The following is a 16,101-nucleotide window of genomic DNA, read 5'->3' as shown; positions in this document are numbered from 1 at the left end:
AGGTAAGATTGATTTTTTTTAATATTGATGTTAGTATAAGATATGTTCGGTAGATTACGTGTTCTTATTTTATTTTGATAATAGGGTGTTTTTGGTGCTGTAGATGATGTTGCAATCACTAAGGCTTTGGGGTTGCACAAGATTAAGAAACGTTAATGGGTTATTCTAAAACTTAAGCAGATTGTGATGGTGGGCGTGGATTGATAAGCTAAGCTCGGAAAATAATAGTTTGTGTTACTAAGCATTTGTCTAGTCTACATTATAGCCCCTCCTCTGTTTTCCAACGTGCCCATCACTTGAATATAACAACTTTTTATTTTTTTTCTATCTTTAAATCAATCAAATACCTCTTGTATTATTAATTAAGCGTTGTTAGAGTATAGATGCATAAAAAAATATGTAAAAATACAACTGTCTATGACTACTAATGCTGATATATATATTATAACTACTATCCCAAATCCTTTCTTGGAGCTATCAGCTGCTATGCTTCTGCAGCTGATAGCTAGTGATGCCAGTAGTATGTGGCTGATATCTAATTTCTCTCATGTTTGTTTTTAATTTTTGGGTTATTGAATCATTTTTTTCTTTTATATTTTTGTGTAAATCTGGGTTTGAATTATTGTGATATGGTCTTGAGTATAGATAGGTGATTATTTTTTAATGGTAATGGATTTGTGATTTTCTTAATATGGTTTTGAATTTGAAATTTGTGAATTGAGAATTTGGATTATTGAAGTTAGTGATTTGTAATACTGATTTTTGTTTGTTAAAAATGAGATTCTAGGTATTTGTTTTAAGCATCAATCTGAGTTTTTTTGGTTTTGTGTTGCTTTAATTTAATATAGTTGCTTCAACATGAGTTTTTCAGGGTATTTTAATAGCATGATAAAAGCTTTTGTTACTGGGTATAAGGTGAGGAAGAAGAACCAAAAGATCAATGGAAGGGAAGTAGAAGAAGAAAGAAAAGAAAGAAGGGGAAAGAAAGATATCGGGTAAAAAAAATCAGTTTTGATTTTTGTAATTAATTATATTTGTTTATGCTTTATTATAATCCTTATGATTATACAATACAAAAGTTGCCACTTGATTTATTATATTACTAATTTGCCATATTGTTTTGGTAAATGTCTAATATTGGAGTTTTCTATTGGTGTTAGACTTTGCTTTAGTCTTGGTAAAAAAATATTTTAGCACATGTAATTGAACTGAATTTAATAATTATTAATTATGAATTGAACAGGCCAAACCAATATTGAAACAAGGAGAAATTAAAAAATTGATTGATCCAAAGCTGAGAGGGGCCTATGATGTTACTCAGCTGAAAAGACTTGCCTTTGCTGCATCACTTTGCATAAGGTCACTCACAAAATGGTGGCCTACCATCACCAAGGTATTAAAAAAACCCTTTTAATGACATACCATATATCTATATGTATGTATATATATTATACTAATACTATAATAAACCTCTACTAAATGGTATTTAAAAAATCATGATTCGTATCAATAGAATAGCAAAACTTGTTGCTTATTCTTGCATGGTATCTATCTAGGCCATTGTTGAGAGGAAATGATATTATATTATATATATATATATATATATATATAACTTTGGTTCTAATCTTCTGAGATGCTTTCCTTATTAATATGGTTATATTATTTTTATAAATGGAAATGAATAAGAATATGTATAACTTTGTCAATAAACTATTTTCTCGTGGAGGAATATCATGGGTTTAGCTTAGACTACATATATTGTGCCACACGTTAATACAGTAGCCTTTAGTTGACTGACCTGGCCAGTAAGCTACACATAGTTTTTTTTTCAGTGTTTCCTCATCCCATTTTTGCAATTAAGTTGCTCTGTAGGTTTCTGTTCTGGTTTTTGATTTTTTGATGTGCTTTAATTATGCACTTTGGCATTGTTTGGGGATACTAGTGACTCAATGAAGAACCCCTTGTAACCAGTTAGTGTTGGTAAAGACTTGCTTTTTAAAGTTTGATTATGTCTTTGCATTTTCATCTTAAAAACTATTCAGAGTTGCTTCTTAGAACATGATGATACATTTGTGGTAATAATCTCATTATGTTCTTTTTCTTAGTAAATTCTTTTCCCTTTTGTTTTTCTCTTCAAATTCTATAAATGAATTATAGACTTGTACATAATTTGATTTTGATCAAAATTATGCTCAATCTGTTTGATCAAATGCTTACATGGAAATTATGAGTAAGTCCTTTTTTTTTTTATCATTATGGCTCTTCATATATCTTTCCAGTTATGAAAGTGGTAATTAATTTTATATTTATTTATTTGTCTAATATTATCTTTATTATTTATATTTTTAAAATAAATTTGAGAGTGATCTGACTTTTTAAGAAAATCACAGAAATGTGATATTTGGAAGGTCTCTAAGTTGCGTCAAATTTTTTTGGGGTTTGTTTAGATCTTAGGACATGGGTTTTTTATTTTATAATACCACTTTATGTCCTTTTCGCTTATTAGGAAATATTTAGAGTTAGCAACTAAAGATGACCCATCCTGGTACATAAATATAACTTCAGATAATCTTCCTTTACCGTATGTCAAAATCAAAGGCAGAGGCTTTTGGTAATTGGAATGATGGTGGGAACCAAGATATAGAAACATTTTAAAGTTAGATACTTATAGTCTAAAGAAGAAGAAACTAAAGAAAACACTAATATTCATGTACAGAGTCATTTGTTATCATAAGACATTTTACTATCCAAAAAGATAACAACTCAGTAACATGGCCCTAGCCATTTACAGTCACATATTGGCCTATGGTTTGAATTTGGTCTTCTTGTCTTATAGAACTGAACTATTCACGAACAATATCATCAATTCATTTTCTTTCTTATGCTATAAATGTTCAATTTTAGTGATTCTGTTTTTATATGAGTTGCATGACACGACTTTGTTTCAATGTTTCTGGTTTTAAAGAATTGTCCATCTGAGCATTACACACTCTAATATCAATACCTCATGATTAGCACTGTCGGCAACTTTTGAGGCTTAAATTATATTTGAAAGTTATCTTTGTTATATTACAGCTTTATTTAACTTTTGAGGCTTAAGTTAAAAAAATTGATGAGAAATAAAGAGACTCTAGTTTGTTACAGTAGATGATCTATAAAAATAAAGGTCTCTCCCTATCATTTTTCAGTTTCTGGTAGAGGAACTTGAAAATATGACTTGCATATCTAAGGCTTTTCCAATATATATTGAAAATTTCTGGACCTTCCTTTCTATTGAAAATTGTACAATATATATTCTTTCATTTCTATTGGAAATTGTGCATGAATATACTGTTTTTCTATGTTTGCATATTTTAGGACCTTGATCAAGACTCCAAATGCATCTCACGGATAAGGCTATGGACGGGGCTGGAGGGCTCGGGCTTGCGGAGGGTCGTGGATGGCTCGGTCTCACGGAGAGGTCATGGGTCAAAACTTGAAAAGCAGGAAAACCTCGCTGAACCCATTATTTCCATGTTGCTGGTATGCTCTATAAATTTCTGGCTGTCTTTGTCCGTGTGATGTCTAAATAAACACAAGTGTGAAAAGAACAAAGTATATTTGATTAAATATTTGCACTCCAGTCATGTTGACTTTGATATACAAAATGGGGAGTCTTATGAAGGATTAAATCAATACTTAGAGTTCTCAACTGTAACTTTAATGAAATTTATTTGGAAAAAAAAAAGATGAATTTTTTAGCTGCTGTTTTCAATTTTGATCCACTTAGAGAAAACCTAAATATTGAATTCTTATAACTGTTTGTTCGAGTTTGCATATCCTGTTATTACTTTGTATACGATTTTCTCTTTTTATTAAAGTTACTCTCTTGCATCTCTTGTTTATAATCAACTTTTTTTTTTATATCTCTTCCCTTAGAACACTAGGCAATATATATAATAATCACTTAGTATGCCTAGTACATTTCTTATAATCCTATTGGACATATATTCAGCCAATAATAATAGGCCTAATTAGTAACTAGTTCTTTTTATTTTTTATGGAATAATTAAACCTCAAAGAAGGCCTAATATTCTTATCATCTGTCTTGTTATAAGTAGTTGTGTGTCACGATAAAACTTTGTTATTGCACTAGTTCTTTGTCACTCACTGAATTAGCGTACATAACTAACTCTTGAACTCTCTTTAAACAATCTTCACAGTTGCTACTTTATCATGCCATTAATAGAAGATTTATTTAATTCTTCCTATTACAATGTCCAAGTAATGCTTGAACTTTGAGAGAGTTGGAGATTTTTCAGCATAAATATATGTTGTATGAACTTACTTATGTCAATATGATCTTCTGCTTTAGTGGCAGCTATGATTATGGCAGTGAAAACATTTGATTACTACTGAATTTAAATTGGATTGATTCTCATATTGAAGATTGCATTCCCCAGTTTTAACCTGTTCCTGAATTTTGGTTTTAGTCTCTCTAGCTCTTAATTTCCATCTCTCATAACTATAGTACTAAATTTCTAATTCAGATTATTTAGGAACCAGTTGTAATGATAGTATAATTCTTCTATGGTGTATAATTTCATTAAACTTCTGTTGATGAAGAAGTTTATCAAAATTATACACCATAGAAGTTTAGCAAGCCATGAGAGTAGAATGAGCAAAAAAAAAAAAAAAAATGCAGTTTTATATTAAACAAAGAAAGCTGATAATGATAGTTATGTAATGCTCACCTTGATAAAGCATGGATGAATTCTAATACTTTCATCTTAATATAGTTGATAATTATCTATTTAAGGTTAAATAGTATTTGCTATGATATTCTTTCTTCTACCAATGAGTTTGAACAATACAATTTAATTTAAACAATTTAATTTTTTTATTTTGTCGTTCTGTAATGCTTTATATGCATTTTTGCATTGTTCTATTGCAGAATCTTTGAGATTTTGTCTAAACTTATTGTGATGTGCATTATAAGCGTATCCCATCAAGCCAATATATTTGATGATCTTGGTATTTATATATTACATTTGTAATGATTTAATCCATGTAGTTGGAATAGAAGGGACTACTTCTCCTGTAACTAGTTAGTGCCAAAGAGTCTTGTCCAAATGGTCATTTTGAATTTTCCTGTAACACGCTTTAATACCTTATTGATTGATTGGCAGACTTTGAGCTTTAATTGACCTATTTCTTGTACTTGATTTATTTCTCTACTCTGTTTGCAGAGGCAAAATCTGGAATATGCAACTCTTTTCAGTGGAACAACAGAGAAGTCAAGCTCTGGAAGCTCATGCTGCTGCTTTTGCACAATTTAAAGTGCATAAATTAAATTTCCCCTCTCTTTATCTCTCTTAACCATACATTATCTTATTCTAGTTCTATGATATTTTATCATCCATTAATTATCTTGTACTTTTTTTTAGAAGTTTTTACATGTTATGACTACCTGTCTATCCGTAGCCATAGTAAATTTGTTTTCATTTAAAAATGGGTTTGTAAATTTGATTATTTTACTTTTGAGAATAACTTGTGTGTTTCATATTTATTTCTGGTTTGAGTTTACTAATTATTTTTCATAAACACATGTTTGCATAATAATCTATGAAGTTTTTTCTGATTCTCTTGATGTGATAATGTGTGCATAGAATCTGTTTGATTAACTTCCTGAATGACTTGTATTTTCTTTAACACATTGCTTCATCCTTCCTAGTAGTACACATTGCTGCTCTGTTAAGTCCAGACCTCATTTGATGCACTTGCTGTTTTTTTTTAATGTTACATTTGAAGTCTGTTAAAATAGTTAAGATAAAAGTGTGTTGGCTTGGTGTGATTATGTGTAAATTTCCCTGTCAATTTACTTCAGGAACTTTCATATCTTATAAAAATTATCTATACATATGCATACACACTTTCAAGACTTGCAAGCCTACTGGTACACATTATGCATTTTGGCCACTTTACAGTAAGTTAAAGTCACTAATTCTTATTGCAGAGCTTGGTGATTTGTCATTTATTACAACTATTTTTTTCTAGTTTTGTTGATTAATGACTTTCATAGTTTCTTCTTTGGTTTTGTAAGATTTCTTGCTAAATTATGATTGATTTGGAATTTCCAATCAATGTGTTTTATGTTTGTTTCATGACTGTTCTTTGGGTGGCCATTATTTCTATCCCAATGGTGGTTTCATGCCATTTTATTGAATTGTGATATTTGCCTGACAATGTCTTCTTCTTTTTGAATGTTTACAAGTAAAATGTGCTAGAATCATGTATGTTTCTTTTACTTATTATTATAATTTTTTTTGCCTTATTTATTTATTTGTTTGTTCTTTACTTGTGGTTTAATAATATAGACTTGTGCTCGGTTTTAATATCTCTATAGTTCATTCTAGTTAACTAGGAGAAGTGGTATTAGTGATGTGACTCCATGGATTTTGGTATTGTGAAGTAGAACAAGTCAATATTTACAGTAAGTTAAAGTCACTAATTCTTATTGCAGAGCTAAAACAATGACATTATTTTGGACCTTTATAGTCTATTTAATAAAGTATGTAATTGTCTGTTCAGTGATCCTCCCCCCTCCAAAAAAATAGAACTTTGAATGAATAAAGTCTGTCTAGTCAACTTATTTGGTTTAAGTGTGAAAGTGTATCTGTTAGTATTATATTTTTTTATCAATGCTTTATTTGTGCTATTTATTTTCTCTTACAGCTTGGTGGAGGTTATCTATTTGGGTTGCCTTTGGGGTTCGTTGCTGATTCTATTGGTGCAACAATTGGTGCTACAGCTGCATTTATTCTTGGTAGAACAGTGAGTATTGTAGACCATAGTTTTCTTTAAGGACAATTAATTTTTTAATTTTCTTTAACTAGATTTAAGATGCTTGCAAGTTGAAAGTGCTTGTCATATATTAGACCATATTTTTCCTCATTTATTGTGTTTAGTTTTAATATTTGATTATAGATGCTTGCCTTATATTGAGCTCTATGCAAGTAGGATATGATCTTCTGATCCAAACCAATAGTAATTCATCTAGAAGTTAGTTGTACCAAACTAGTTTTTTAAGTTGTTGGTCTCGACAGAATTGTTAATTAGTTGTGGTGCTTAAGTATAGATGACTGTCCAGTATATAATATAAAATATTCAAAAGCAGCATGCTCAAGTGGTAGATTAAGTAACTTGCCTCCACCTCCTGCATATGTGATGAACAACCTGGTGACTGAAACCAATATGTATCAACACCATCCACCCCAGAAATTGATATGCTCTGTTATGTTTGGTTCTTGTGGACTTCTTACTTAGGGATAGTTCAAAAGTGTTCTTCTTCTTTGTATTTTTTTGATCTGAAAGCATGTTGTATAAACTTTATTGCATGGTCTTCTCTTGATGATGCCTTGTCTTCTGTTTTTATAAGTATTTTTTCGTTGTAACAAAAGCTGTCTTTGAGTTGTTCCTTGAGTCACTGCCATGTGCATCTTGTTCAATACATTCAGTGACTTGAAGGTATGTCCTTGTTTGACTTCAGTTGATTAGTGAATAATATTGTAAAGTTTGGCAAAAATGCATATTGATACCACTAGTAATTTTGCTGACTTTGAACTTCTCTTTTGCAAAAATGCAGACATATGAGTAAATTGAGTTATTATTGTAGCTTTTTTTTAATCAGCTTTGGCTGACCTCCAGTTTTGGGCTTTTGTTTTGCTTGTTTCTTAGTTTTAGCTCTCGGACTTGGAAATTGTGATAATCAAGCCGTGACCCAATTTTTGTTTAAATCCTTTGATGCTTTCCTCGTATTAATCTAGATTTTAGGATTCTCATCTTTTTTTAATAGCTGAAAGATTTCATAATTTGTAATTTACTGTCGTAAGATTTTATGGTTGTGTTATGCTTCAATGAACTTTGATTTATAATATAATGGAAGAACTTTATTAGAGGCTGAAATTAGAAACAAGATGATCTGAACCTCATTTGATAAACTAACGTTAATACATGATTTTTCTGCTTCTTTGGCACAATTATAGACACCATTTTATTATTTTTTTCCAATTCGAAATGTTGACTTTATAGATAATAGAATTGAATCTTAGGGTGACTTGTGATCAACAAGTTGCTTGAAACTGATCTACAAGAGTTGTTGCTGTTCTTTTACTTTTAGCTGCTGCTCTTCTTTGTGTGTACGAACTTTGTGTTGTGTATGTTACAGCTAGTTCAGCAATTGTCTTAGCAATTAACCTGCTCTTTATATGTAGAATGGTGTTTAATGGTACATGCAGTTCTGTTGTCTGAAGTTTTGGTCATTTGTTTCTATGTTTTCTACCTTTGCAATAGCAATTGAATCTATTATGTGCAAGATTTATAGTTTGCCACCTATTATGTGCCACAGAAAATCTGTTTCTTATTGCAAAGTTTTAATATTGATATTTCTTTCCATGCTTATTTTTGCAAGACTAGAGCTAATTTTCAGATTAAGCATGCCCAGCATCTTACACCTGGGACTGCAGACCGATTTGGTGAACTAGGGATTATTGCTTCAGTACAGGTTCATCACAGCTCTCTGTTGCACTCTAGTAACATACTGTAACATTTAAGGTTGAGTTTTGAATTAAATGTTGGTTTCTGTGTGTGATACTAGATATGCATTTTTTTTTAAGAAACTACATAATTTAACAATGAAGTGTAGATAATCACTACAACAAAGTGAAGTAATTGTCACTTAAGGCTCTTATTTTAATACTTTTCCATAAAACTTGTGTAGAATTTGGAAATATCTTGTCTTGAAAAGAATTTGGATATGAGACTCGGTGTAGTCACCAAAGAAACTAAACCTGGTCTAACTGTAAATCTTCTATATATCATATTAACTGAAAATCTAGCTTTCTAGAGACTACAGAGATATTGATTATTGCTAAATTATTCATGCTATATTATAGGAAGATGACATGCTATTTAACTGAAACTAATCTAGATTTCTGATGAACACTTAGAATCTTGTGCAACTGGGATATCTAACTGAAACTAATCTAGATTTATGATATTTTGACAATACTAATTAACTAAAAGCTTCTGCAGCAATACTTGCTAGGCTGTGTGTTTTGCTTTAATGGGCATTGAGTGTGGTAAATACTGTTCTTTTCCTGTGTACTGTGTTATGTTTGTTTCTTGCCACGTTAATGCTCTTGTCTCTTGTCATTTGCCCAGGGTTGTTGAGATCATCTGCACTTTGGTCAGGAAATTATCTCCTAATCCTAATAGTGCTGCTATAATGGCCATGGGTGTTAACATCTTGGCAAAGAGATTGAAATGGTAAGCTAATCATAGTTGAGTTGCTCATTTTAGTTTGAAACTTTATGAAGTTAAGAATAAGTTTTATACAACAATGCTTATGGTTTAAGACAATTAAAAAAAAAACTGCACTCTATATGTTTTATATATTTCTCTAAAATGGCTGGATCCTTTTTCAGATTGGGGTTCTTGATTGAGTTTTTATCCCATGCTGCCATTGTTGGGTTCATGGGAGGAGCTGCCATTATAATTGCCCTTCAGCAGCTCAAAGGATTGCTTGGCATAAAAAAGAATTTCACAAAGAAGACAGATATTGTCTCTATTTTGCGCTCAGTGTTTAATTCAACCCACCATGTTGTAATATGATTTCTTAAGCCTAGACTAGTAGACTAAATATTGTAATTACATTTGAGTAATTAATACAAATCTATTTATGTTACCTTATTTGGTTTCAACTTTCATATTTGTTTTCCTAGTTTTGTGCAAGTAAAAAAAAATTATGTTTCTCTAAGCTAATATAAAACATGTGTTATACTAAAGTGTAGTATAACACAAATAATGTGTTATAGTAAAGTGTAGTATAACACAAAAAATGTGTTATAGTAAAGTGTAGTATAACACAAAAAAAGTGTTATACTAAAGTGTAGTATAACACAAAAAAAGTGTTATAGTATCGACTATAAATAACATAATTCAACACTTATCTATATATTAAAATAACACAGAAATTGTGTTATCGTTGACAGTACAATAACACATCTGTATAACACTGATAAAGTGTTATGTAAAGTACCCTAACCTATGATAACATAGTTTGTCTTAACACATCAGAAAGTGTTATCGTAGGTTTTGATAACACATTTTTGGTGTTATTAAAAGAATTTTTTCTTGTAGTGAAATTATGTTATAAATATCATAGGGTATTAAAGTGTTATGGATTTAATGTGTAGAAACAGCAAAGTGAATTTTTAATTTTATAATGAGAAAAATTGGAAATCATTAATTATAAATTAGGGTTGTGATCCCATTTATATATATATATGTATTATTTTATTATGTCTGTCATCTCATTAATAGAAAAGAAAAGAGAGACTCTTCTCTATATAGGAAAATCTAAACCCTCTATGTAATCTCCAACAATGACCTCAGGTTAGTACTTCCGCTCTCATGTTTATCTTCTTCTTTAATTTAGCAAAGGATCTATAGAGTCATGTTTTAGGATTTCTCATATATGCATTTATAGTGACATGATTTTGGATTATGTGTTGGAGATCATTGTTTGTTCATGTTATTTGAGTGTATTAGAAATTCTAACAAGTGGTATCAAAGCCACTTTTGCTGAATTTATTGAAGAATTAATGATTTTGTTCAAAAAAAAAATTAGAAATTTTTCTAAAATTAGGGTTTTGATCTTTGATTCAAATATTTTTGCAATCGTATGTAATTTGATTACATGATTCTATATTGTCATTTGATCCCAATCGTATGTATGGTATATGTATATCATGATTAAATGACTATCTTATTGGGAAACTATTCGGATCCCAATTTTCTCTTTGATGACTAGTTTTGAGTCTTGAATGTCAAATAAGTTTATTTATTTTTTTATTACCTAAAGCAATCAATCCACACATTATATGCAATTATAAGAGTTCTTTTTTGGGTGGATATATATTAATTTATATGGACTCGGTAGTATACCATTTGGATTCGGTTATATATCAAATTATATATGATATTTTACTATATATATCTTATATGAATCATTTATGTTACTGATTTATTGAAGTTTTTTTTTAATATATGCGAAATGGCCTCAGTTTTTCGTTTTATTCAAGAAAGCTACTGAGTAGCAATTTTTTATTTATTGGTAAGTAATCGTATATGTATATATGTATACATGTTGGCACTTTATTTTATATGTATATATATATTCTTTATTTAGATACTTTTGTGCTGATTTTTTTTTAATTTAGATTATATTTAATTAAAAAAAAGTTAAGGATTGATAATTTTTTAAGAAACAATTAAAGTTAAATTTTGGTTTTGGAATTTGCTTAAGGATGTCTAATATTTTGAATAGATTAATTGAAATAATATGTTGCCAAAGTGACATCTTTTGTGTAGATTAATTTATTTAAAATATCAAGATGCTTGTGTGTTTGTAATTTATGCATATATTAACTTACCTAAAGGTAAGTGAATATTTCATTGAATTTCATACACACCTGTGGTGATAAATGTGTGCCAATTATAAGGTATTTTGTGTGAGCAATATGTTAGTCCAAAGATTGACTTATTGTTTGACATAATTTATTGTCAATGTTTGATTGCTACAACAAGAGTGTTGCTTACAATTAATATTATTGTCCAAAGACTTAATATTAATGTTGTGCTTGGTATCTTGAGATGAGATTAACCAAATTTTGAATTTATTGTTTGATTATGCATATTGATGTGAGATTGTTTTGTTTTTTTTGTTCAATATTCAGCTAGTTCATCTTCTGCTGCCTCAATATCTGTTAATATTAATTCTATTCCTATGCTTAATCAGACCAATTTCAAGGATTGGAAAATGAACTTACTTATAGTTCTGGGATGTATGAATTTAGACCATGCATTAAGGGATGAACAACCTGCACCTCTCACTAAGGAAAGCACCCGTGATGAGAAAACGGATTTTGAGAGGTGGGATCATTCAAATCGCATGAGTTTAATGACTATGAAACACAACATTCCAAAAGTCTTTTGGGGCACAGAATCCGAAGGGATTACTAAGGCCAAGAATTTCCTTGAACAAATGGAGGGGCGTTTTGCTAAAAACGATAAGGTTGAAATGACAACACTTCTAGGTTCTTTGATGACCATGAAGTATAAGGGTCAAGGAAATGTAAGGGAGTACATTATGGAAATGCATCATATTGTCTCAAGGTTTAGACACTTAAGATTGAGTATTCTGATGATGTGCTTGTGCTTATGGTTTAGTTAACTCTTCCTCCACAGTTTAACCAATTTAAAATTAGTTACAACTATCAAAAGGAGAAACGGACTCTTAATGAGCCCATTTCTCATTGTGTGCAAGAGGAAGAAAGGTTAAAAAAGGACAAGACTGAAAGTGCTCACTTGGCCAGTGCCTTTAGGATAAGGGCAAGAAAAGGAAATCTGAGAATGAAGCTACTAAGGGTCCTGCCCAAAAGAAACAACAGAAGGATTCAGAAGGTTGTTACTTTTGCAACAAGCCTAGACATGGGAAGAAAGATTATGCCAAGTATCACTTGGGTTATGATGCCCAAGTCTTGTGTATATGGTATTCGGGTTCATTTGGGGGTTTGGATAAAGTTTGGAAACTAGTTTTTCAGGATGAAAATGGAGGAGTCGAAAAAGGGAAAAACCAGGGTTGAAAACCCTGGCTGTAGCGCTACAGAGCCCATCCATGGGCGCTACAGCGCTAGCAGGGGGTGTTTCACTCTGCCAAGGACGCTGGGGCGCTAGGGGGGGTAGCGCTACAGTGCTACCCTGCTTTTCTGAATTCCTGTTTTGGGCACTTTTGAGGGTTTTTGGCTTGGGGTTTCAATTCCTAAGGCTCGGGATTGAATCTACTCACTGTTTGGGTATAATTTGGGGTCCCGGGAGTGAGGTTTAGGTCAAGACCATTTTATTGTTGATTTCATTAATTGGAGGTTATAATTGGTTATTGCTAGGTGACCTCTAAGGAATCAAAAGGATTGATCGTTCTCAAGGGTCGTTCAATTGTTATTTCTCACTCGAACCAAAGGTAAGAAAACTGCACCCAGTATGTGATGCATGAGAAATATGTGATTAGGGCATGACATGAATGTTGAATATGAGATTGTTCAGAGCTTGAGTCTCTACATTTGTGCATGATCATAATTATGCTAGCGACTGTTAAGTAAGCATGTTGAATGCCCTACATTTGGATATTTGACATATGATATATGTCTGGTTGCATTGATTACTTGTGCATGACACTGACTTATTAGTCAGAATCGGCAATGGTGTCGGTATTAACTATGAAGTTGTGACTCATTAGTCAAGTTCGGCAGTAGTACTGAGCACTGGTCGTATGGTATTGACTCATAAGTCAAGAACGGTCTTAGCGTGTTTAACGCAAGCCAAAAATATTAGATATAATTGACATCAGCATTGAATGACTCATCATGAGCATTAATGCCGGACCGACCTCAAGTTCGATGAAAATGAAAAGTGCTTGTCTAGCCTATGGCTAGTCACTTAGAGTCAGGGCCAAAAGGCCTAGTTGACTGCATCGTCACATGGCTATGGGTGCTGAGCCCACATAGTGACTCACTCATCAGTCACTCATCTGGTTTAAGTTAGTGACTTACTCATCAGTCACTCATCTGGTTTAAGTTAGTGACTTATCATCAATCTCTCATCTGATTAGGGATATACGCCCCAGCATGGTTAACAGAACCTCAAGTGTTAAATCACTCATCTAATTTGGGCTATACGCCCCATCATGGTTAACAGAACCTCAAAGTGTTAAACCACTCATCTAATTAGGATTAACTTGATAGTCATCCATTCAGGAGGGCAGGATCCCCCATCATTATATGAACCTATTTGCATACATGAATAGGGCTATTATTGCTAGGTATGCACATTATGATTAGTAACATGTTATTACTGTTCATGACATTATTGATTTTTCTTGCCAAGCCTCGGCTCACGGGTGCTATGTGGTGCAGGTAAAGGCAAAAGAAAGTTGGACCATCCTTGAGTTGGAGAGGTTAGGTGACAATGTGTACATATGCGGCTGCTCAATCGCCACGGCCGAGGGTTGAAAGAGGAACTAGGGTTAAACCCTATTTTGCCGCTTAGGTCAGCTGGTTGTAAATATTTTGTTGTAAGTAACCTTTAAACTATATTTTTGGGATCTCAATGTATACAGTAAACGTTTTAGTAAAACGTTGTATCTTAACCAAAAATTTTAACCCTAAACTGCTAATCATACTTAGTTACACAATTATCGCCAAATGACTCGATTAGTGAGTTTAGCACTGTTTAAAATGCACACCGTAACGGTCTCTGGAGTTTAGGGTATTACATAAGGTTAGAGACATTCGTTTTGAGGAGGAATTGAGTTCAAACTCAGTTCCTACTATAATTTTTGACAATGTTCAGGCTTCTACACCTATCATTGTTCAAGAAATGAATCCAGAACCTCAACAAGACAATGTTGAACAACCCCCAATTTAAGATGAGGTAATTGTTCCAGAAGAACAAACTCAACAACCTCAAGAACCAGAGCCATTAAGAAGGTCCACAAGAGAAAGAAGAAATGCTATTTCGAATGATTATGTTGTATTTCTTCAAGAACATGAGGATGACAATGGAATGATGGAAGATGATCTAATCAATTTTCATCAGGCCATTAAAAATTCTAACTCTCAAAAGTGGATTGATGCCATGAAAGAAGAGTATAAGTCTATGCAAGACAATAAAGTTTGGGAACTTGTCCCATTACCAGACGATGCAAAACCAATTGGTTGTAAATGGATATTTAAAACCAAGAGGGATGCAAATGGTAATGTGGAGAGGTATAAAGCACATCTTGTAGCTAAAGGCTATACTCAAAAAGAAGGCATTGATTATACAGAGACTTTCTCTCCAGTTTCATCGAAAGACTCTTTTAGAATAATAATGGCACTCGTTGCTCACCTTGATCTTGAGCTACATCAGATGGATGTTAAAACCGTGTTTCTCAATGGAGACATTGATGAGACAATTTATATGGTGCAACCAGAAAACTTTGTGTTAGGAGACCCAAAGAATATGGTTTGCAAATTGACAAAATCCATCTATGGACTCAAGCAAGCTTCTCGTCAATGGTATCACAAATTTCAACAAGTAATCATCTCATTCGGTTTTGAGATGAATGTTGTTGATGATTGTGTATATCACAAGTTTAGTGGGAGCAAGTATATATTCCTGATTCTATATGTCGATGACATATTGCTTGCCACTAATAATATAGGCTTATTGCACGAAACCAAAAGATTTCCATCTAAGCATTTTGAGATGAAAGATCTTGGGGACGCCTCTTTTGTATTAGAAATTCAGATACATCGAGATCATTCTTGAGGTATTCTTGGATTATTAGCAAAGAGCTATATCGATAAAGTACTCAAAAGATTTGGCATGCAAGATTGTAGACCAGGTGATACCCTTATTGTTAAAGGAGACAAATTCAGTCTTAGTCAGTGCCCTAAAAATAACCTTTAAATTCAGGAAATGCAAAAGATTCCCTATGCATCAGCTGTTGGGAGTTTGATGTATGCTCAAGTTTGTACGCGTCCAGATATTGCGTACATTGTTGGAATGTTAGGCAGATATTTAAGCAACCTTGGTATGGACCATTGGATAGCAGCCAAGAGGGTTATGAGGTATCTTCTAAGAACAAAATGTTACATGCTCACATATAAGAAATCAGATCCTTTGGAGGTCGTAGGGTATTCTGATTCTGATTTCACTAGGTTCCAAGATAGTAGAAAGTCTACATCAGGCTATATTTACACGTTAGTTGGAGGAGCTATTTCTTGGAAAAGTGCCAAACAGACACTTGTAGCTTCTTCCACTATGGCAGCAGAATTTGTAGCATACTATGAAGCATCGAATCATGGAATATGGCTGCGAAACTTTGTCACTGGGTTGCGCATTTTGGAGAATGTAGAAAGACCACTCAAGTTATTTTGTGACAATAATTCAGCAGTATTGTATTCCAACAACAACAGGAGCTCATCCAAGTCAAAGTATATTAACATAAAGTTCCTAGTT

At 32.3% G+C, this 16,101-nt stretch overlaps 1 long non-coding RNA gene across 4 annotated transcripts; it reads left to right on the top strand.

The window, feature by feature from the left end:
- Positions 1-6,186: 6,186 nt before the first annotated feature.
- Positions 6,187-9,746, top strand: LOC133830130 (uncharacterized). 4 transcript variants are annotated; one of them, XR_009891926.1, is made up of 5 exons: positions 6,187-6,813; positions 8,468-8,542; positions 8,759-8,839; positions 9,202-9,306; positions 9,465-9,746. It is a non-coding gene; the product is annotated as an uncharacterized LOC133830130 (long non-coding RNA). The 4 variants fall into 4 exon arrangements; XR_009891928.1 differs by having other exon boundaries at positions 8,468-8,592; XR_009891925.1 differs by lacking the exon at positions 6,187-6,813 and having other exon boundaries at positions 8,329-8,542.
- Positions 9,747-16,101: the final 6,355 nt, after the last annotated feature.

The sequence above is a fragment of the Humulus lupulus genome, chromosome 1, assembly GCF_963169125.1.
Source record: "Humulus lupulus chromosome 1, drHumLupu1.1, whole genome shotgun sequence".
Taxonomy (NCBI): Eukaryota; Viridiplantae; Streptophyta; class Magnoliopsida; order Rosales; family Cannabaceae; genus Humulus; species Humulus lupulus.
The sequence above is the reverse complement of the archived record's forward strand: the minus strand, read 5'-3'. Positions and strand labels throughout refer to the sequence as shown.